The sequence below is a fragment of the Hirundo rustica genome, chromosome 12 (assembly GCF_015227805.2).
Source record: "Hirundo rustica isolate bHirRus1 chromosome 12, bHirRus1.pri.v3, whole genome shotgun sequence".
NCBI lineage: Eukaryota > Metazoa > Chordata > Aves > Passeriformes > Hirundinidae > Hirundo > Hirundo rustica.
In genome coordinates, this window is record NC_053461.1 from 16,974,358 (window position 1) to 16,997,732 (window position 23,375).

A 23,375-nucleotide genomic window follows, 5' to 3' on the forward strand; every position below is an offset into this window, starting at 1 on the left:
TGTAAAACAATACATCTTTTATGTAAAATACATGACCTTCGACATGTGATGTGCTCTTAGATTAGCAACAATAAAGGCTTTTATCCTGCTTTGCTGCAGGGGTTATCTTGGGTTTGACACTTTAAACCTCTTTTCATATTTATCTGTTTTATAAATTTTCTGGGTATTTGGCAGTCACATCCTTATTTTGGCAGTATTTTGGCAAGCAGACTTCATTTCTACCCTGAGTCTTCATGATAGCAAATGAACCATCTTAAAATGTACTTTTTAAGGAAGCTGCTGAAAATCACACGTTTGCATAAAATGTGCATTCGGTATGTCTTTGGGCAGTGCTGAAAAAGGCAGGTATCATTTTCTAAACACATTTGTCTTGCATGAACCAAACACACTCCATGGAAAGCTGGCTCAACAATCAGCTGGTGGGAGGCCAACAGGGTCTACAGGGGGCTGAGGAGGACTCAGCTCCCCTCACAAATTACTCCCTGATTGAAATCCAGACTGCTTTAATTTTTGGTTATCAAACTCCTGTTATATGTTACCTGGCTTTCAAAAATATTGATCATGTACCATTAAAGTTAAAATGAGCAGCAGAAACAGCTGTTCCCACCTGTGAAAATTTCTCATTAATAGTCTAAAAGTTGAGTATCTCAAAATGTAGAAACACAAATACAGATTTTCCTCCTGAAACTGTTTATACGGGTGAGTGAATTGATGTAGGCAACACACATTCCTTCCATCATGCTGTCTTTAAGATAAACACAAAGTACCATCAACACTTTAAGTGTGTGTGTGGAGCAAACAAAGAAAAAATCCCATCCTACCAAAGCAAGACATTTCGCTACACTCATATTTTCCCCCTCAAGGAGATGATTAAAATAGAAAACCAAACCACAAACAAAAATCCACTTTGCAAGCAAGCAGCAGTGGTCCTGCTGCCTGATGAGCAGGGAGAAGGTCTCAAAGCACCCTCCACGCCACCTCCAACGCTCAACTGATTCCATACAGGAGGAAGAGTCCAAGCAAAACTCTGTGCCCTAAACAAATTTTACCAGATATTCCTGAAAATGTCAGGTTTGTTCACCACGTGCCTCAGTTTACCCACTAGCAAGATAGGTAATTATAATAGAGTTTGACATCCTTGGCTATAAAGATACTTTTTAAAACAGCATTTTGGGCGGGATTTTGGGAAGACAACAATAATCTCAACAAGATCATGCCCTAAGCCAGCACCATAACCTCTTCCAATGGAAAGCCCCACTCTTGTCCTGGCTATTCACCCGGTCCCAAGGGACCAGGCAAAGATCAGGAGCCTTGCCATTACACCTGCTGCTGTGCTGGACCTTGTAACTCTTCTGATCCCACAACATTCATTTGATTGAGTGATCTCCTCCTCCTGGGCAGCAAGGTCATTCCAGGGAGGCTGCAGGATGGAGCCCTAACTCCAAGGGATCACTTGCAAAGCCAAATTTAACCAGTAATACAGAGAATACTCAGAAACAGAGACTATTGCAGAACGAAAGTCTACTTAAAACTCTAACATTTTTACTAATATCTAAATGAGAACAGCCTTGGGTATAGCCAAAAATAGATTAACAAGGACCTTGATCCCACACAAACTGGCTCTGAGTAATTTTACACAGGAAAGTAGAACACCAGTTGAGCTGCTCCTCTGCTCACAATTACGCATGTACATTTTTTTGTCAAGTGTCCCAGCCTACAATTTATTACAGGAAACCTTAAGCAGCAGAGATTCTCCCCTTCACTACCTAGAAAGCACACTTTAAAAAAAAAAATTTAGAAAGATAAAACAGACACATGCACCTGATAGCACAAGAAAAAATTGGTTTTGAAATTAGATTTTGATTTTTTTTTTCTTATGTAAGACCAGCTGAAATGTATTTATTGTGTCTAATTAAAATATTTACTAAAAAGCTTCCTGGAAGTTTTAAAATACCAAAACCTGATCACCAAAATAAGCACTTCTGTGCAGTAATTTCTTCTAAATAAAGTGAACTGTAACCACCGAATACAGCTGTTCTTTCCCCTCAAAACTCCCTGAGTCTCATTCAATTGCACTCAGGCTGAAATATGAAATATGTCCCACTATTCTCATAATCATTATTTTCTTGTCCCATGCAGGAAAAGACACAGTCTGTGATTTTATCAACCGCGTATTTGTAAGAGAAAAAACAAAAATGTTTTTTATTTGGTATTTTCCTGGTTCTGAAAATACAGGATGTACACTGATTGTGGAGAAAACATCTGATACCAGGCAGACTCGTGGGACAGTCCTGCACACAAGTTACTTTCTTCACCCAGCCCACTCAGCTGGGTTACTTGCACTAACACAAATAATGTGTAGAACTGTTTTGAGGATGGTCAGTAGTTGTCTCTTCAGTTTTACTGTACTTATTTTATTTTTAAAGAGCTATCTAGCAACCTGAAAAAAAAAAATAAACTAAATAGTTCAAATAATCTGAGAGAGAAATATTTTTTCTGACCACCGTTAAGGTGGCCACTTTTTACTGCGCAGCATATATTAAATCTCAGGAGGCATGGCACAGGAGATTTTCCATACCAGGAGTCATTACCACCTCCTCAGAAAGTGAAATGCAGGTGAACATTGAAACTGTGAGAGACTAAGTGCACTTCTTCCACCTCTCTTTGAAGAGGGGGAAGTGGATTTGGTACAGGCCAAAACACAGGGATATCAATGCTCACCACCTTGCTGCTTCTCAGTGGAAGGAGGGAGCAAATCATACTGTATTTTCCTTTTCAGTCATTAACAGGCTGTTCAGAATCTCTGGCTGGTCCTTATTATTTATTCCAGACAGAAATAAAATAAAATAAAAATAAATAGCAGCACGAGGACAAAGCTATGTCCAGCGCATTCGCTCTTTCAAAATAATATTACCTTTTAAGTCCACCGTAACCTCGGAAAAGAATAACTCGGTGTAAGCCAAATCTACAAAACTAATCACGATTCGTCCCTCCCCCGCTTTTTAACAGCTCTTACAGGGAACACACGGGTGCAGTTCGCAGGCAAGTTGGGAACGGCTCGCTTCCAACACGGGATCCGCACCGCGATCGCTCAGTCCTGCATCTCTGACTGATGGAGCGCTCCTTTGCCTCTCATGGGTGACATGGGAACGCATGCCAGGTGAAGGGAGCGCGCTCCCGGGAGCCACCCAGCCTGTCAGGTGAGGAGAGGCCATCCCCGAGGCAGATCCCATCTCCTTCGGCCACATCCCACCTCCCCGAGCCACGGGCCACCATCTCCTGGAGCCAGAAGCCAGCCATCAAACGCCGCCGCCTGGCTCGTATCGCCAGATCTTCCCCGATTCTTAAAATAACTCCCCCGTGCCTCGGTGCCGGCCTTAACCATTTTCTGCCTGTGCTACAACTCTCCTCCTATACCTGACCTCTCCGGGTGGGCAGCAGGCGGAGGATGCCCGTGCCCAGCGGCGGCAGCGGGCACCGCGGCCAGTCCCGCCGCTGCCCGGCCGGGGCACACCCGGGGGCTCGGGAGAGGCTGGCGCTGTCCCCGACGCCACTTTCCGCACACACACACACACACACACGGGGACACATCGCCCCCCCTGTGCCGTGATGACCCCGGCGCTGCTCGGGGACACTTCCCCGCCGCAGCCTCCCCCGCCGCCCCCGGCCCGTCCCTTACCTGGCAGGCGAGTGACACTCCTGGTCGTGGTCATGTGAAAATATTTTCGAGGTATCCTTTAACAGCCTTTAAATATTGAAGCCTAAAAACAATATTTGCCGCTTTACCTTTTGAAGCTTTAACAAAAGCTTTGTTTTAGCATTTACCTCGGTGTGCAATAAGAGTTAATAATCAAATCCGTCCCAACCCCCACAAATGTTAAACAAAAAGATAAAAGAAATGCAAATAGCTATTGTCATGGAAAGTTAAAGTACCTGTCTGTATTTTTAAGTGAAAACTATTATCTCTATCAATCAAAATTTAAGAATACAATAGCACTAATCACACGAGGTGCTTTGACTGAGGTACTTTTCCTCATAAAAAGTTTTTTTTTTGTTGTTTTTCTTTTTTTTTTTTAACTGGTGCATAAAAGTAATACACTTACAATTAGACACGGTATTTGTAATTTTGTTATTAAAAAACCTCAGCAGTCTTATTGTTAATAAATGCCTCTGAGTCTGTAGGCTGATTCGTACCCAAGAAGACCAAAGTCCCTACATATTTTAATAAGGTTGATGAAATTTTATTCAGATTCTCACACTTTCCAACATGTGGTGGAACAGCACACTCTTCTGTTTGAGAGGAGTTACTCAAACGAAGGAAATAGTTAATTGGGAACCAAAACTACTACTTCTGGCCTCGCCGCACATTTTCCACATTTCTCCAAGCGCTGTCTGTGCTTCAACCCTCAGCCTCCAAGATGTGCCCTTTGTCGTCTTTTCTTTAATTTTTGATGCCGATTCCTTCCCGTCGGACCCCGACGCTCTCCCAGCCCGGCACACATTACGTATACACTGTGTACATTGTGCAGGCACACCGCACGGATTCTCTTCAAAGTCATTTTTAAAACTAATTTGTCCAGACGGAATCAGAAACCGAGCTGTGCGGTTAATAAGTGCAGGAGCGAGTGGCAGCAATTACGCCTGTACTAAAAGAAAGAGCCCGAGATTAAAATACCTATAAGTAAATAGTTGAGGCAGGATGCCATTATGCAAACTCCGCTCTCGGGGAGGGATGTCTCCCACACTGAGGAGCAATAGGACTGTCATTTTTTCCCCCTGCAATATCAGGTTTCCTACTCCACAGCTCTGGTGCTCTGCATCATGGCTAACATCTCTAGTGTGCTATTAATATCAATGAAGAGACGATTCAATTTCCACATAAGAAAAACCTCCCTATTACAGCGCAGACATTCGAGTGAGGACCCTTGCAAAGGAAACAATAAAGACCAGAGGGTTGCTTTTTTTTTCCTCCCCCCCTCCTCCTCCTTTTTTTTTTTTCCCTTGCTGCTTCTTTTGCAGTTCTGCATTGCTCACTGTTTGAAAGCTTTTAGCTAACAATGGAAGCATTATCTTCAGGACAGTTACAAAACAGGATTTGTTAGTACAAAGAATAATAACACCGAAGTCATCCCCCCCTCCAACTTCCCCGCCCCACAAATACCTGCCTATTGCAATATGGCATTTAATACTTGGTTCAGAAGTATATTCCAGAAACACCTGTATTCTTGATCTAATTCCCTGCAACAAACTTCCTCAGCAGACCAGTTTTGCAAGGAGGTTCGGACAACTACAAACAAACAAATATTCTGTGCATTTTTAAAATGGAACAGAAACAAAACTATCTTATTCTACCGAGTGAAAACTTACCCATTAATGAAGAAGAAAAAGGCTTAGAGCTGTACAGTAATTCCCAACCAACTGCAGAAAGTTGAGAGTTTGAAAACACTAAAGCACTTTTGACTATCAAGCCTTTCTGTGCTTCAACACTGGCTGCAGTGTAAGGAAGGACTGAAGGTATGTGGTCTAAACACAACAAAAGCCACTGCCTTACTCTAGATTAAATATGCAGGAAGAGGCCCCTTTGCATAAACACAAACACTCAGCAAATGAGTAACTGGCTCAAATCAGACGCCTGCTGTGCATTCTACCTGTCCTGATCTCTGACAAGCTACACAGCGTGTTTAAGGGGATAGGAGCTGCAAAACCAAATCAAATCATAGCGCTAAACGCTCTGCTCCTCTGATAGTAAATAACAACAGCACCAACAACTCCACGCCAAACACTCATTTCTAATCTAAGCATTGCTCTGGCACAGAGCTCAGTCGTGTGCTGTGCCCACTTTGGCTCAGCCACCCATCTCACCACAGCAGAAGAAACACAACCAAACACCACCTGTAAAATTAATTTTCATTAACTGTACTGAAATCCAATACATTCCTGGCCTGGCCTTTTCTTAACAAGGATTTAAAATTAATACAGAGACTTTTGGTTGAGTTGACAAATTAAATTTGCATTTGGTTTTACTGTCCCTGTTTTGTTTACTATATAAAAGACATTCCAGACACAGACCTATTTTAGGTGTTATGAATCACCACATAATGCACACCTATTTACTAGTTTATTTGGGGAAAAGGAAGAAATTTCTGAGGTGTTCCTTAAAAGCATTATTTTCAAAATATGGCTCTCATTAAACAACCCCTCCAAACTATATTTATTTCAAAAAACAACTAAATTAAAGACTGTGATAACCAAACACATCTAAACATTTATTATTATAATTGAATATACATAATTATATACTGTGATTTACTCTTCCTTCTAGAGAAATAAATTATTTTTCAGTCTCGTTTATCCTTCCAGTCCAGAAATAGAATGAAGCAGCACGATTTTAAAGCAATTGGAATTCACCAGTGTCCCTTCCTAACTTAAGGAGTCAAATCACATTGACCTTTTATTGTAAGTCCTAGCTACATGTTGGTTTTGGTAATTTAATTATTTTTTAATAACTCGCAGTATTAAATGATTGCCATTGAAACACAAATAAGATTATACTCCTCTGTCTTACTCTCTGGTGCTCCAGACTACAGCGTAACATGGACGACACGACTGTGTCCGGCCCCGAAATTTCATTCTGAAAGAGCACTTACACACAGGCAGGCACAGGAAAATTCAGCCTTTCAAGATGCAACACACATTTACTGGATTCTAAAGCGTGTGGCAAAGATTATTTCAAAGGATACTGGATATAACTCACAGTTTTACTGGGCATCGAGTGTTCGGTTCCACTGTGCATTTGTATGGTACGGAGGGAGTTTTTACACCTTCTTGGATAAACTCACCAGGTTAAAGCACAAAAACATTGATAACGTGAGCTAGTCAAGCCTAACAGGATAAAAATCCTCCAAGAAAGAATCCCACGAGAAATTTTAGAGCCCCTGTGTCGTTCACCATTTTTACATTGAAATGACCTTCCAAATAAGGCGTCGGGTAATACAGTTCACATAGATGATACCGATCTAACCTTGATGCAAATAAACCATAGAACAAAATTTAATCAGTGTATCACTGTGTAAAAGCCTTTGTCCATCCCAATGGAGCTTCTAATGACTGTTTTGGCAGTTCTGGCTGGTAGTTATGCCTCTCTGCTCATATATATCTCATACTGGTTGAGCAAGCTAATGGAACTGCTGTTAGTGGAATCCAATATTAACACCCTGCATCATGCAAAACTGGATGCAACTGAATATATAACACAATTACAGGTAGTATCTAATTCCACAGGTATTAGATACTGGTCTCTAAATTAATATTTTAATAGAGAAAGTGATATAAATACTATATTTCAGGTAAGGTATCTATGAACTCTGGATCTGCCAGTCTTCCTGCTGTAAGCCTGCTCTACACTCACACAGCACAGACACAGGACCTGACAAAAATTGGCAGGCAAGCTTTATATGCTGAGTGACACATACTGATGCACAGAGTCAAAGATGTCATCTTCATACAAGCTCCGCTAGTTATGAGCTTGAGAGAAAAATGAAACAAACCCCCCCCCAAAATAAAACAAAAAAGGAAGGGAAAAAAGAAAAAAAAAAAAAAAAAAGCAAAAAGCAGGGGGGGAGAGTGGGGCAAGACCTCCAGAAAATAAACAGGGTGTACGGTTTCAAAGGCTACAGACACAGACATTTCATTGTTCAAGCCAATTATCAGTGGAAAATAATAACAACAGATGGATTCAGAGTCACTGACTTTTCATATGCACTTCATCTCTGCACAACAGATGATGAAATGCGAGAGCTATCTCGGAAAGGCAAAACATCTTTCAGTAAAAGAACTCTATACTCCAGATGGGGACCTTCTAAGGCAGCTGATTATCTTCTTATAGTGTTGTAAGATAGACTTACTAAAACATTTCCAGAACTGATCGGATCGGATGAGCACAATGGCAGCATTATGAGGAGTAAGTTGCTCTGGTCTCAGACTTGTGACTGGACTACTCAGAGATTTCAGTGGGGTCAGAGCTGCCCATCCCCATTACGCACCAAGTACCGGTTCTAAAAAATGGGCCCAAAGCTGCTGCTCTCCCAGTCTGGGCAAAACATGGGGCTCAGCTTTGTGCAGAGAGGGGATGCAGACATGAGGCCACAGAATCAGTGTCAGCATGAACTGGTCCCCAGTAAATGTCCCACCACCACAAGCAAGGTGAGTCTCCTCACTTTCTGCAAACACACTTTTCACACAGGGATACAAGCAGAGGACAAAACATGTTTACAAGTAGGACTGTTTCTCCTGTAATTGCTAGATGTAGAAGGAACTCATCATCCAGGAGGCTACAGCAATGTAAGCCTCATCCAAATCAATGGAGTTACACATCCACAAAAACTGGTGCGAGGCACGAGAAAGACAAATTCTTTCTTACAAAGCCTTTACAAAAACCCATCTTTTTATGGGAAATAAAAATTTGCTTTCAAAGGGAAATAACAAACACATGTAAATTTTGGTGGTTCCGGTGATAAGCAGTTCCAACAAATGTCACAAACACCTACCTAGCACAACCTTCTCCCACTCAACCTGAATACCACAAAGTATGTGTTTTTGATCACATGAATCAGGTATGCCATAATCTCAAAACTTAAAATAAAAAACGAGTAGTGGAAAAATTAGCTCATTAATCTTTAAGACAACATTTCTTTAATGGAAGAACACTACATAAGTAGTGCATTAAACTGAACCAGTTGCCATTTCCACAGTTTCTTCTTCAAAACACCGCAAGGAAAATCTAAAAAACGGCATTCTCTGTAAATCAATATCGCACACCGAGGGGGAGCAATACACAACACACACACACTCCGAACTTGCACCTACTGCTAATTTATTTCACAAGTTACAAAATATTTCTGAAGTAGGGGGCTGTCTTCACAAACGTGAGGGGAAGAGACGAGTTTGCGGGCACAGCATCTCCCCTCTTTGTGAACTACTTTGTCAAAAGTAAATTCACAGGGAAACATACGAGCAGAGAGTAAATTTTGCCCAGGGCAAAATTCTGCAACTGCTTTAAGAAGCAAACAAGAACACAAAAGATGTGTAATACAACCATCTGGCTCTACTCATGCTATATCAATAATCCCCAAAATTTATCCCCACCCCCTTAATCAACCCACACTGATGCCACAAAACCAAATGGCATCACTTATGCTTCCTGCCCATCACATTTTGAAATGATATTTAATATGCATACAGTACATATTTGCATGTTAATCAATTTCTTTAAGAAAAAAATATTTTTGCTTCTTTGGTTATTAATTCTGCTTTTTTTCTACTTATTCACACTGGGATCTCTAAAACCACCAAGAAAGTCCTTGTGGTAAAGATACTCTCATATCAACACAGCATCTCAGGTATCAGGATAACGTACTGGTCAAAATTTCAATCTCTTCTTCTCTCTAGTTTTGTGTCACACTTTGAAAATAGCAGAGAGTGAATAATAACATGCCAGCAAAATTAGCTGTTCAAGAAACACGGGTAAGCGATCCATTTTGAACTCAAGGCTGGATGCATTTCTAAGCATTACCCTATTTGGGATGCAGGGAAGGATTGACAAAGGGAAAGCGAGGTATCCTCTGTGTCTTTTATTTTTAATATTTGCATGAATTTTTCAGGCCTCCTCCATCCAGGAGCCAGCCTGCTCATGAAGGAGGAAAATGGGAAACTCCTAGCCACAGATGGAGGACAAGCCTCTGCTGTGCTTTCTCTGAGTGCCACTCTCCCTTCCCACCCCGGGCCTGCAGTGGAAGACCACCTCAGGAACAGACAGACAGAAAGCCAATCCATGCAAAGTGTCCAAAAGGGTGGCTCCATGATTGTTTGGGGAGGGATCATTTTCTTGAGGGAAAATCACCCTTGTAACCATCGTGATTCATACCACGAGCGCGCAACGTGAAACCGGTACCAAAAACAACACTACAAAGACGCAGTCTCTGGCGCTTCACCGACCGACGGCCACGGCCCCGGAGGCTGACTCAGAGCTCTTCTTCTTAATCGACTTCTCTGCAACAACATACCCTGGCCCAAGCCCTGAGTCTCCCCGTGGCTGGCTGGCACGCTCCCCGTGCCTGGTGCTGCCCGGGGGACACGGCACGGCGGGGACGGTGCCCCGCAGCCCTGCTGTAACATGAACAGATGGCTGTTACACAGAGCAGGAGAAATACAAGCCCCGAGCACTCATGGCATAGGTGGAAATGTTTTGCAGTTATTTTCTTTGGAAATAAGCATACGTATAGCGGTTATGTCTGCTCCCTCATCCAGACTACCAACCTGAGATCACAAACACTTTGTTAATTTTTTTTTTTTAATCCACTTTTGGATTGCTTCTGCTGTTTGTACGGCTTGACTTGTACAGCCTCTTTGTAAGAGCTGAAAACAGTCCCCCACAAACACAGGAATGGGCAACTGGTTTAGAGAGCTAATCCACACCTGGGCTATGTGAAAGGGGCTCATATTTTCCAAACAGAAACACAACCTCTTTTATATATGAACCAGATTTGGATCCAAATGCTAAAACCTTCACCACATCCTACGTGGGACTCAGTGACAGTCACAGGAGTGGTGGTGGGTGGTGGCCATGCTCATGGCAGCCATGGGCGAGGAGTCGCCGTGCCCTTGGACTTGGATGAGAAGGGCAGACCCATCCTTGGTTACACCATGGTGAACGCAGGGTAATCCCCATCCTGCACACGCCTCTTACAGAAGAATCTGGCCCTGTCTCGTTACTCTTGTTAGAAAAATGAAGGCTGTGACAAAAAATAGCTGAGAACTACATCTTGCCGATGCCAAAATACAATAATAACATGTTCAAAGATTTAATTTAGAAGACTACAAAGTCTAGCTCATACATCATAACACCTTGAAATAACACTTTAAGGTCAAATCCTGTGCATTTTTGGAAACCACCAAAACATAATGAAGTTTTACTTAAACACAGCATTTACATTTATAACGCATTTCAGATTCTTCAAGTAAGCTAGACCACATGCTAGGAAAATGTACTTCCCACAACATACAAATTAAGTCATGTACAGCCTTCCCTCCGCAGGCTGAACAGCCACCGGCACAAATGGAAGTCCTGTATATGGATCAAAGGCAGCATGTGGACCTCAGAACATGATTTTTTATATTTTGTTTTTAATTGGCAAAACATCAAATCCCACTAGCAGTTTATTTTTGTTGCCTTCCTTGCCCCTTTTCTACCTCTCCCACTTATTTCACAACGGAACATTTTTAAACCACCAGAAGTCTTTGTGGCAAAGATGATGTCATACTGACACAAGATCAGGTGTGAGGTATGGTATGAATAAATACTTATCCGCAAACACATTTAATTTTCAATCATTGGGCATTGAGAGACAAAGGAGTTCTTATGCAGACATATTAGCTGAGGATTTCATTTCGAATGGTCTGCATTTAAAAGAACAGAACAACACATAGTGCAAGCCTAGAAGAAAAAGGGAGAAAAAACCCAAAACCCCTTGTACCTTCCTTCTTGGTTTTGGGAAGGCAATGCACACAGCTCTGCTCTTCCCAGTAATACATATATGGTGCTTGATTACTTTGCCTTTTAAGTCACCGATACCATACAGGACAATTGTCCTTTATACAGTAGCAATAAAAACACTCCCTATGAAAATAAATACGTATTTTAGAGTAATCAAGCAGGAACTAATTTTGTGCTTTTTCACAAGTAGCCATTTACTTTGGCACCAAATGGTAATGTGCAGAGAACGCAGTATATGCTTTAACCCAAGAAAAATTAGACTTGAAAATTAATACACAGTGAAAGACAAATTTAAAGCAGCTTTCTTGTGTTCTGACACAAGAATATAAAAATGACACGAGCAACTAAAGATTAGTTTACATACTTTTCAATCACAGCTGCCGCTCAGTAACCACAGTACCTTTAAAATGACATTCCACCGAAACAGATACACTTTGGCTGCAACAGCAGCAAGACACAGTTAACGTGGAATTAAAAGGGCATTTTTTATTTACACACATCGTACAGCACTGAGCCCCAGCACAATTACAATGGAAAGATTTTTAGCGTGATTAATTTGGAAATAATCTAGTGATAAATAGAGTGCATTGCAAGCGATTCCGCCGAGCAAATTTTTATCACCAGCCTTAGATGTCAAAACACAGTTTCAGGGACAGAGAAAGAACGAGTCACATCTTCTTGGTTAATATTTAATTGGGTGCTAAAGATTCCTCCTCGGGACCTCTGAACCGTCACTGACAGCCCCACAAAATGTCCCTGTCTGTGAAACAGATACCAACCCTTTCTGTATAAACTAAAATAACATTAAATTTAATCAAACCATTCAATTAATAAATCACTTCAGTGGACATTGCAGCCCAAGCCCTGTTTAATTACATAATTTTAAAAATATTTGCACACTGCAACCACTAAGATTGGCTCTAAGGTTTCATAATACACACTTAACACTCGAGTTGGAGAACAAATTTATTTAATAAATGCAGAGCTAAGTACAATAATGCCACTCCACTCAAACTGCAAAAAATCACTTAGCATGTCCTATGAGAAAAAGCAAATAAACTTTTTTCCCTATTTAAATGCATGTCCCTGCTATCACCAGCTCTGCCAGAAGCCACCTCCTTTCTGCCCTTGTCCCCGCAGTCAGTGGGATGCCAAGGCACGGGAAGGGGTGGCAGAGCTGCTGTCCACCCCATGGCACAGTGCATCCCTCTGCTTCACCTTCACATGGACTCCCTGTCCTCCCTCCCCCTTGCCCTCTGCCTCCATCCTTTCCTCCTCACTTTTCCCTCTTTTTCTCTCCACGTTACTTGTCTGCCCCTTGTTCTCTGTTGTTTATTGGCGTTCCCACTCCCCCCATTCCCAGTTCAAATTCCTGCCCTGAGTTTCCTACACCTGCTCTTTTCCTTGCTGCCATCTGAGATAGCTGAGGTGAAAAAGGCTAGTTGGGAAAAAGCCCACAACGAACAGGAGAGAAGGAAGAGGCTGGGGAGGAGAGCAGGGAAAGAAAACAGTTCATTAAGGCCAAGCAGAACTGCACAATTTCCAACAACAGCAAGAGATGCTCCCGAGCGCTAGGATGAAAAATAAAAGCCATGGATCAGGTGTATTACGTGAAGCAGGATTCAGGTTCTGGGATGGGTGTAATGCCTGTATTTGTGGAAAAACTCTGTGCATCCAAAGAAACTCGTGTTACTGCCATATATAACTAGGTGTGACAGCTTGGGAGAGGTTAAAATACATATGGACCAAGTGGTGGCCTTAAATGAAGGGGAAAAAAAGCAAAGCTAAGGGTTTGTCACAGCTTGGAGGCACAGCTGTGTGCACTCATACAGACTTTGCATTCATTCACATAGAGCACAGCTTTCAGGTCCTGTGGTTCCAGCAAGATTTTTGGACGAAAGTTGAGACTCAAAAATAAATAAGTCTATATTTGGCCTGCCCTGGATTCGAGACACTCTCAATAGTACTTTGCATAGAAACAATCTGAATTAATACAGACTAAGTTTTCCAGATTATAATATTCTTTACCAAGCCAATGGATGCACCTCGAAAATTCACTGCCCTGACAAATAGTAGAGCTCTTGAAAGTCTGCTTGTATTAGTTTTATGGATCTATTCTACTGCTTAAATCAGGTCTCATTAAAATTACCATTCACACAAGTTCTCCCACTGGGAAATCTACATGCCAGAGCTACTCCAGTTCCGCAGGCAGTGCTCGGAGGGGGTTGCATATTGCAAAATAACTGCGGGCACGGTGGGGGGAGGACAGGGAGAAGAACAAGAGGACTTCAGGACAGCAAACAAGTCACTCCTTCTCTGATTTTAACTGGTGCAACTTTTGCTCAGGTGGTGCAACTGCATCCATGAAAAGAAATGCTATTGCCAGAAATGAAACCGGGATGGGGGGGTGTAAAAAGTGCCCCTCAGAAAGCCACATGTGGCCTCAAACATCCATTTTAGTGTTGGAATGGCAGGCTAAATATGCAAACACTGCACCTGACAACTTACACTAAAGCATATGATCTGCACACTGCCCCTCCAGTTTAATTTTTAATAGTAACAGTACTTAAATCTCAGCATTAATGTATTAATGTTCAAATGAATACAATTAAAGGCATCTCTGTTTTCTTCAGTGCTAACGACCTAGAAGATCTTTCTCCCCTTCATATTTGTGGGGATTATTACAAATACATTCTGTAGCCATTGTTTTGTCAAAGAAGCAAAAACCTTTGCCTTTTAAATATGAAGTAACAGGAATAATGAATAATATATCTTCTGATTTTTGTTCTGCCATGATATATATATAATGATATATAAAATGTTCATTTATTATTATCACACATCCTAGGGAGCAGACATGCAAAATTACTTTTTTTTTTCTGTCTTATAAGGGTCATTTATCATACGGAACATCCTCCAAATAGGTAGTCCTAAAATCTCAATTTACAAAGACATTTTTTAAAGCTGAATTCTTCAAACAGGGCTACTCTCCTGATGGTTAAAATAAAAGCTTTATGATACTAACATAGCTGGATTTAAGGAGGTAGAAATGCTCTGCATTTTGTTTTAGAAGATCCAGCCCCAACAAATTAATGCCTGCCTATTATTCTTACCTAAATCCTGCCACATTTATTAGTAACAAAAGCACTGCATGACCCTCTTTAGGCCAAACTCAGAAAAGAAAAGCATTTACTAAAAGAGCATTAATTTTTATCATAGCATCTGTGATCATTGGGTGGGGAAAGGAAACACCATAAAGAACAAAGTCTGTATATACAAACTATCAGCCAGATTTTAACACTTATGCAGAATAATGCAAAGCTTTATTTCTTTTTGATGTTAGCAGGCTTTTCCTTTTTCTTTCTGCATTCCATTTTTCAATATGTAAAATGACAAAATGCAAAAAAACAACAAAAACACGAAAATGTGCTTGTTAGGGCTGGCCTAGTTTTTTGAAACACGCACAAAAAGAAAACCCACTCATACGATCTTATTTTAATATGTAATAGAAGAATCTGGCAAACATTAGCCAGAATAAGTCTAGCCAGAGAATGCAGACTAACATACCAGTCTGCTGCTGCAAGGCAAAAGGAAAATTTGTTCTTCCGACACAGAAGAGCAGCATCTTCTACCTGAAGAGCACCAGTGCAGGAGCACAAGCAAACATCAGCTCCTTGCTGCTTCCACCAACACCTCACCTCCTTCTTGGCTGGCAATTTCCAATCAGACCCATCTCAGCTGTCCCATCTCCAGTCTCTGCTCAAGTCAAGAGTAAATCAGCGTCTACCCCACAGAGCAACGTGCTCAGTCCAGCACTGGCCACTGTCGTCTTGGGAAGCAAGACCCAGCAAAACCCCAAGAAGTGGCAGAACGCCCTTTTTGCAAAATTTCTTTGTGCCCAAAAATCTGCTCCAAGCCACGCAGCTTTGAAGCGGTACCCAGAGAAATAGAGACATAAAACTACCGCCAGGGAAAAAGAAAAGAAATGAAGAGATAATCAAGAAAGAAAGAGGGAATGGGAGAGCAGGAGTCAGCACAGCTAAAGACTCCGATGAGGAGGGAGGTGGAGGTGGAGGACAACTACAAAGCGCTTAATTATAAACCTAAAAATGTTCGAAAACCAATCTCACGCTAACAATTTGCGTACTTTGGGATTACCTACGGATGAGGAAGGTTCAGCTTAATCAGCTATCTGTGAAAATGGATCCCCAACGTGCCAGAGCTGAACTCAATGGACAATCCCGTTAGAGTGGAAAGAGCACATGAAACGCCCTTGAGAAACGTGGCTAATGCCACAAACACTGAGGAAACAACCGTTAATAAATTCTTCCATTTTCAGGCTTAGAAGGCAAAGGGCAAATGTTGAAAGAAGCAGAAGATGGGAAGGGCATGGCTAGGATTTATACGAAGTCCATTTCATGTGTGACATATTCCCAAGGCCGGTCTCACTCTTCAGATTAAACCCAGTATTTTTAACCCAAAAAAGCCTCCCAAGAAGGAAACAACTATATCCCTTTGTTCAGTCACCTAGATTTGTCTCTCCATCTTCCATGATAGGAGACAACAGAAGAAAAGTCTATAAATGCAGAGAATGGAGTCTTCATAACAAGAAAAATAGTGCAAGAAGTTATCTATTAAAAAAAGTGTGAATTCAGGCAGCAGAGGCACTCTGTAAAATACAAGTTAGGACTTTCCCTTTTGGTTCAACACCATCTCAAAGGACAGAAGCTACTTCCATATCCAACCACATCACGCTGGAGATTCACTTGCTCTCTCTCTCTCCCTACCTTTGTTTACCCAGGAAACACGCTGTGGACCACTGTGTATGGAGAAAGTCACTAGCAGAAGTAAATTGGGGCTGGAGAATTCCAGGTTACACACGTGAGTTTGACAACTGCTGTAAGACCAGATCTCATCCCGCCATCTGCTAGGCACAGCCCACACTGTGCACTGCTGGGATGCAGAGTCGGGAGAAGGTCCATGTGGTGCCACCAGACTTGAGGAGCTCTGCACTGCTGCCATTTTCAGCTCTAAGCAGCCACTCAGACTTCAAAGACCCACCAATGATACTGCAGGGCCCAATCCTACCAGCATCTTATCTATCCTTAACACTTTAAAACACGTTTGCCACCACTGGCAGAGGAACCTGGAGCATCCCTGCTGTCCTCCAAGGACCAGGCCTGGCCTCAGGGACCACCCTGCACCAACTCCTCTCCTACTTGAGTCTGATCCAGGCACTCACACAGCACACTCGTACATTTTATTCTCTCTCTCCCTGAAGCTTTGGCAACTGAAATCTATTATGATATCAAAAGGTAGCTGACAACATAAAATGTATCCCGCTGAGTTGATGCCGCACGCTGCTAAATTTACAACAACATAAGTATCATAAAAATTATAAGAACTGCAAATTAACCACTGATTTTTTAGTTCAGTGACATAAATAACAGTAAAGATCTGGAAAAGTTCCAAACATCTTTACAACTGTTTAATTTGTCAAAATCTATCAAGTGTATTTCAACCACAAACCTGTCCTCTGCAGTGCATTAGTTTTCTACATGCTTATGCTGGCATCAAAGGCAGCAAAAATAAAGCTTCTGTAATTACTGTATTCTGATGCACCTTTCCAATCACACTTTTATTTTTGCTTTTCTTCCTCTGTACTTCTCTGTTGACACTGTCAGTCAGCAATGTTTTAAAAATATTTGCACTAAAAAAGACAAAAAATTACTACTGCCTTCCACTCCTCCCAGTTGTGCCCGGGATACTCAAGGCAGCACATCGCTTTGTTTGCCCATTGGAGTGGTTTTCCACTCACGTGTTGCGCGTTCCTCGCAACGCTTGCGTCAGCAAACCCTTTTATTTACTCCTTTATTTGTGCACCAAGCTCTGCAAATGCAAAGCCACCTTTCCGGCAGCTGCAAGAGAGCAGGCAAAGATCAACAAAATAAATTTTATAGGCTCTATTTCTTTTCCTAGGGGAGGAGCTCATTTTTATGTAGCTATTTATTTTGTATGGCCAAATAGCAATTATTGTATTTTCTAAGACATAGATTTACTAAAAAGAATGCATTTCTTTCACAACCATTGTGAGACTAACCAAAGCCCAGATGTGTTTAACTGCTGATGCACAAAGTTAGGGTCTTTCTGAAAAAATAATGCAAAATGTATTTCTATTATTTAACTACTCAGGGGCTGTAAAGCTTCTAAGTCCCCAGTGCTCTGCCTACCATGAGAGCTTTGACCACAGCGCCAGCGCAGCAGTGGAGAGGTTACCAGTGCTGGCCCCAGCACAACAATATAGTTTTGCCTTTTGCAGAAAGAACTGGCCAACATCTTTTCATGTGGTATTTGTTGCCCTACACATGGATTTCCACCAAGAAAATTCATACACAATTCCAGCTGCTGCAAGGTAGTTGCTCTATAAAAAATAATAAATCAAGTAGGTACTGAGAACTGACAAGGCTTTTCTGTCGCATTTTTGCTTTTACAAAGGCTTCCCAAGGTTGGGGCTTGGAGAAGGGCTTTTCCCTTTGAGCTGGCTCTGTTTTCCTCAGGAGTCATTTAGTATCTTTCCTGCATGTAAAATATGAAATATTACAGGAACTAATTAAAACTTCTTAAATGGGAGAAACTAATAAATACCTCCCTCTAATGACACTAAAATGCACTTATGAGTGACTGCACAGAACAAACACACTTGCTGCAGCTCCAGAGGAGTGAAAGGCCAATGCAGAGGCTGGCAGGGTGTGGGTTCACAAAGAACTAGTTACCCATACAGTCCCATGTGATCCCACCAACCTCAAAAGTTCATGTGCCCTCCAGAGCTGACAACCCAATACTCCGAACCAGCCATAGTTTGGTGACTCCATCACTTGAGGACCATAAGGGTGACGTGGCGGGTGACGTGGCTCCGACCCCTGGGTTGAGGGGCACAGCACAGTTTTTAGAGGGGAGTTATCTGCTGGGGTCTGTTATTCCCCACAAGACAAAGTCTCCAACCCTTGTCTATCCATGTGGAAGCAGGAAAGGGAGGTTAAGGACTAAGTTTGACACAATAGGTTAAACTCAGCCCCCATTTCCATTATATTATACAGTAAATCTCTTTATTCTGTAAGGGCAAAATAGAATTGCTTACAGTTTGTCTTAAAAATGGGATTTATGCTTCAAATAGAGAAAAACAACACAGAACGTAGTGCAGCTCTAAAAATTAAGCATCCAGATATAAAAGGAAATTTTAAATTAATTTTCCCACTGTGTTGTTTGCAAGAGCAATACACTTAAATGGCCATAACTCATTCAGTGACACCCAGAGGTACCATGCAAGTGCTATGGAGCAATGCAAGTAATTCAGAGTTCTTTGATTAAATCTCACATAATTGCACATAACTGGAAAAAATCACAGCAAGTTGGCTTTGCATATTGTATTGCATAAATCAGAAGCGATTCCCACAAAATCCCTCCTTTCCAGACTACTTTATCTAAGCAACATATAGCTGTAACAACAATTTTTGAGTGATTTTGGTTCCCATTGTGGTATAATGAGTAATGAAGAAAGCACGTTTTTTTATTCTGGTTTGCACTGATGTGTTTCTTCTTTGACTAAACCCTCAGTGACTCAGTTCTGCCGCTTCACAACAAGGAGTTCTCATGTTTCCCTCTACACAGGAAAAAAGAAAATAAGTCTTCAACTATCCTGTTCTCAGCTCAAACCAAAGGGAAGACATTGGGAGCTCCTATAATTTTTGCTGCCTATTGCAGTAAGACCCTAGGCCAGGGTGCTGTGTTAACCCACACCCAGCAAGCAAACATCATCTGAAGACAAAGGTGCCCTGAAACTGATTTCTCTGCAGAGAAAAGGAGACCTTCAACATGAACTTGAGGAACATTTCTCACTTCATGCAGGGGAAGACGGACTTGGCCAGAGTGACTTCCCTCAAAACTCAAAAGCCTGGCACAACAGCCTTCAGCAATCATCTTCCTCTGGCATTCCCAGAAAGGGTGACCACAAAAACTGCTGCTTGCACTGCAGAGAGAAGTGGCCTTTTTCTGTGCTCAGCACAAGCTTTCCAGACTTAAGTTTCTCTTTCCAGTAACATGCAATGCTAACACTTTGTGCTACATGGGGCCTAATATTTTCAGACCTGGAGACTTAATTACAATCTACTCTAATTGGCACAGGGTACTAAAGTATAAATATTAATTATATTAACTAAAAAAAAAAAAAGTGCCCTGATTGAGATGGCAAGCTGAGGACCGAATCAATAAATCAACAGTAATCTTTTTCCTCAATCATAGCTGCTAGTCCACCCTTTTTATTGATCTTTTTCCTTTTTTAATCTTTATTTCACCGTAAGTCTCCTGATTCTTGATTGAATTAGTTCAAAACAACTGCACACCTAGCCAGGATAAGCAACACTTTGGTTTTAAAACTCTTCTCACAGTAGCAGCTGCGCAGTGAGTTGTATGATGTTAAGACCAGCTTTCATTGTGCAGCTTCTCCTCCCCCTGGAGCTCATCCCTGAGTCCACAATCCAGGGGAGACTGGTGGTCAGTTAAGGTTTTTTCTGTCTAGGAAAGAGGTAACAATGCTAGACCTGACCTCCCCCCTCAGCCACAATGATGTTTTCAAGCACATATTTAAAGGAACTTTCATTTAACTGTCCTGTAATCTGAAAGCCAGTCAGAAATCCAGACCATGTATTTTCTTTAGGCGTATCTGTTGATCAAATGTTTTACTCCAGTGTTCTTTACAGCATCATTATGGTACTTGCACACGTTCACCCCAAGTATAAATCTTCAGCACATCCTACCTGACTCTGCAGCAGCTTTCCTGGAAATAGCTTTGTTGTGTTCTAGTAAACTTCATTCCTGTTATTTATTCTCCTTTAAAAAAGAAGTTAGACTTCACTGTACTTATTCTTAGCAAAGACAAGTTTCTGCCTATCAAAAGACAAGTTTACTGCAAGGACTCTTGTAGTAATACTGATAATGGGTAGAAATTACACATTTTTATAAGGGAGAAGACAAAGGACTTCATGTTTTATAATAGTTGTGCTGATATCATAGTTTCACCAAACTGTGCTTTCAGACAAAATTATAACCTTCCCTCCCGAGTGACCTAACCTGTAACTCTTTAGGATAGATATAATGGGGCAAACTGTCAACTACAAATCAAGAGATGTACTGGCTTCAATGGAGATTTTGCAATTGGTTTCCAAAGACTTGTGACGCTCTACCCCCCACATTTTCTGTAATGGAATAAGTACTCATGAGAGGAAGCTAATGAAGCTAGAAAAAAATCACCAAACAAAACTTTAAAACCTGTCAAAAAGTAAAAAAAAAAAAAAAAGTAAAAAAAAAAAAAAAAAGCCTTTGGCTTGCAAGCTGCAAAGGAGCTGGGCATTTCAATAAAGACAATAATCAAAAATACTACTGAACAAAGGAAAAGGAAACCGAAACATGCCAAGAAAGATAATCAAAAAATGTGCTTATAGGATGCCAGTCCAACTGATTAAAGATTTTCAGAAAGCAGGATATCCCACCTAGAGCCGTTAAGTCTTATCTGGATCCTTACACACCCACACCCCTGTCAACAGCAGATCTGAGGATGGAGAAGAGGAGCCCATCCTTCTTCCTTATTACTTCTGCCCCTCCTTTTGTCTGTGCCCACTGTAACTGCTTCTCTCAGCCTGTTAAATGTTTGTTGCACAACCTTTGCTTAGGTTAAAGTAAGACAGAAGCTGCACCCGGTAATTTCTTTCCCCCATGGAAAAGGAAGCAAGGGAAGAGATGCCAGGCAGGGTGTGTTTTTGGAAGCAGCAGGTCCCTAAAGTGGGTGAGGTATGAATGATCCATGGCTCGGGAACACTGTACAGCAGGTAACGCCAAACAAACAGCAGTAGCTGGTTAATGATGATCTGCAATAACGTCAGGGAGACTTGTTCCCGTGTAAGTAACCTGCCACGCCGGGGATACAAATTGTCTGGGATTTGATAGCACCTACTGCAGAGAGCAGCGTTATCAATGTGCTCGCGTGCTCAGATAAATGGAGCACTATTTCCCTGCGCTGCCGCTGTCACTTTCTCCGGTCCGTCAGCCCCTTTCTTAAACCAATTGCTATTTTTATTACACTCCTTAAAATATGAAGCAGGAGACTCCTTTTCCTGAAATACACTGGGCTAGATAGATGACGCCTTTTAAATAATATTCTTTTCTTGCTGGCCCCGATCCTTGCAGTGTTGTTGCTTACTTTGGAGGGGGAAACAAAATAAAAGTGGCAAGCCATATCTCTCCATTCCAAAGGGAGTGGTTTCCCAAGAAAAGCATAGTTTTGTTCCCTTGCTATTTCCTTTCAGCACTGCAGACAAGCAGGCAGCAGACCAGCTACTAAAACTGACCCCAGCAGTTACAAACCAACGCTCAGTATACCCAGAAAATAGTTTGAGGGCAGCAGGTGGCATTTGGGGGGATGGTAATGGGATTTGCCACCTCTAAATTCTGGATTTGGTAGGAGAAAAGGAAACTTATCAGCAAACTTTAGACTTTTTTAAGTCTAAAATTAGGTGAGACGCTATTGAAAAGGAAAATAACTTCCAGCTTTGTTTTAAGAACTGGAATTGTGCTTCCTGCTTCCATTGCTGCAGTTCTTCTGGAAAGGAAGTTGCCCGCAAGTAATGGATAAAATACAGAAAACCTTGTGGATTCAAAAATGCTCTCCTCACCCCTCTGTAAAAATAAAATCCAGAGGCTGGTGGAGCACACTGGTTCCACTGTAGTAGATACAATGCCAAAGAGAGGGGGAAAAGCACTCCCTGATACAATAGGTCATTGTACTCCCGGATCTACCACATATGTTACTCCAAGGGCTCTCAGCCTTAAACTTGGAAAGTCTAAGACACTGGAGCCATGATATATAAAGTAAGACCCAAGTTCCAAATATTTGATTTAGCAAAGTAAATATGGTTGTTTTTATTGGGTGCAACAAGCATTTTTCACAGAGTGAAGAATTATGGTAAACATCTGCTAATCATACTCACAAAAGAGGTCATTGTGTTTAAATTCAAGGTCATATTAATAGCTATATTTAATTAATAAAACCCAACAGTAATATTACACAAGTTTCCAACAACGTCTGCTTCCTGACACTCAAGGACCTATTCATTAATGGACCACTTATATTGGTTTTTCTTGATATTGCTGCTAAACTCCTACAAAGCTCTTAGGCCATACAACAGAGGCCTGACTTAGAAGTAAACTGCATCATGTTATACTGTATGTCTCTGGGGTATTATACCATGTGGATGTAGTTTGTGAACACATGAGCTAACAAAAATACTGGAATATGTGATATTCCATGAAGGTGGTCTTGCACTTCCAGGTTCCTATGTCTTCTGCCATGCAACGGAATAGGTAAGGGCACCACATCTGTTTCTGAACAAGGAGATAATGTTCTTTGTTGAGTCATTCATTGCCTAAGTGGAAGTCAGAGCTGCACCTGCATTTCATGAGACTTTTTCTGCTTCAAAACAATAAGAGGACAGAAATCCCAGCTTTTCAAGAAATGTTGGATTTCTTTCGTACTCCCAACCAGCCCTTGGTTAAATCTGGAAGGAACGGTTTCTCAATGTGTTTACAAGTTGCCCAGCCCTGGTGAATTATTGCCCAAAGTGAATCGAGTGCTTTCACAGTTTTAGTCCATTTTGCCTGTTAAGAAACAAGCTGTTGAAATGTTGTTGAGCTCAAACAGAAAAATGAAGCTGGTTTTCGCTTACTCAGGTGTTAAACAGCACAGCTTTTTTCAAATCTCTGGAGGTGTCCTGGG

At 41.5% G+C, this 23,375-nt stretch overlaps 1 protein-coding gene across 18 annotated transcripts in view; it reads right to left on the reverse strand.

Moving 5' to 3' along the window:
• FOXP1 (forkhead box P1) overlaps positions 1 to 23,375 on the reverse strand; it is a 380,821-nt gene that overhangs the window by 222,019 nt on the left and 135,427 nt on the right. For 5 of the 18 annotated variants that reach the window (XM_058422308.1, XM_040076760.1, XM_040076744.2 and 2 more), the window contains 2 exons: positions 4,104 to 4,646; positions 3,680 to 3,761 (listed from right to left, as the gene is read on the reverse strand). The exons of 12 other annotated variants lie outside the window; for them this stretch is intronic. The gene's annotated coding sequence lies outside the window, so the exon portion shown is untranslated. The remainder of the gene's footprint in view (positions 1 to 3,679; positions 3,762 to 4,103; positions 4,647 to 23,375) is intronic. One more of the 18 variants, XM_040076746.2, reaches the window with a different exon arrangement.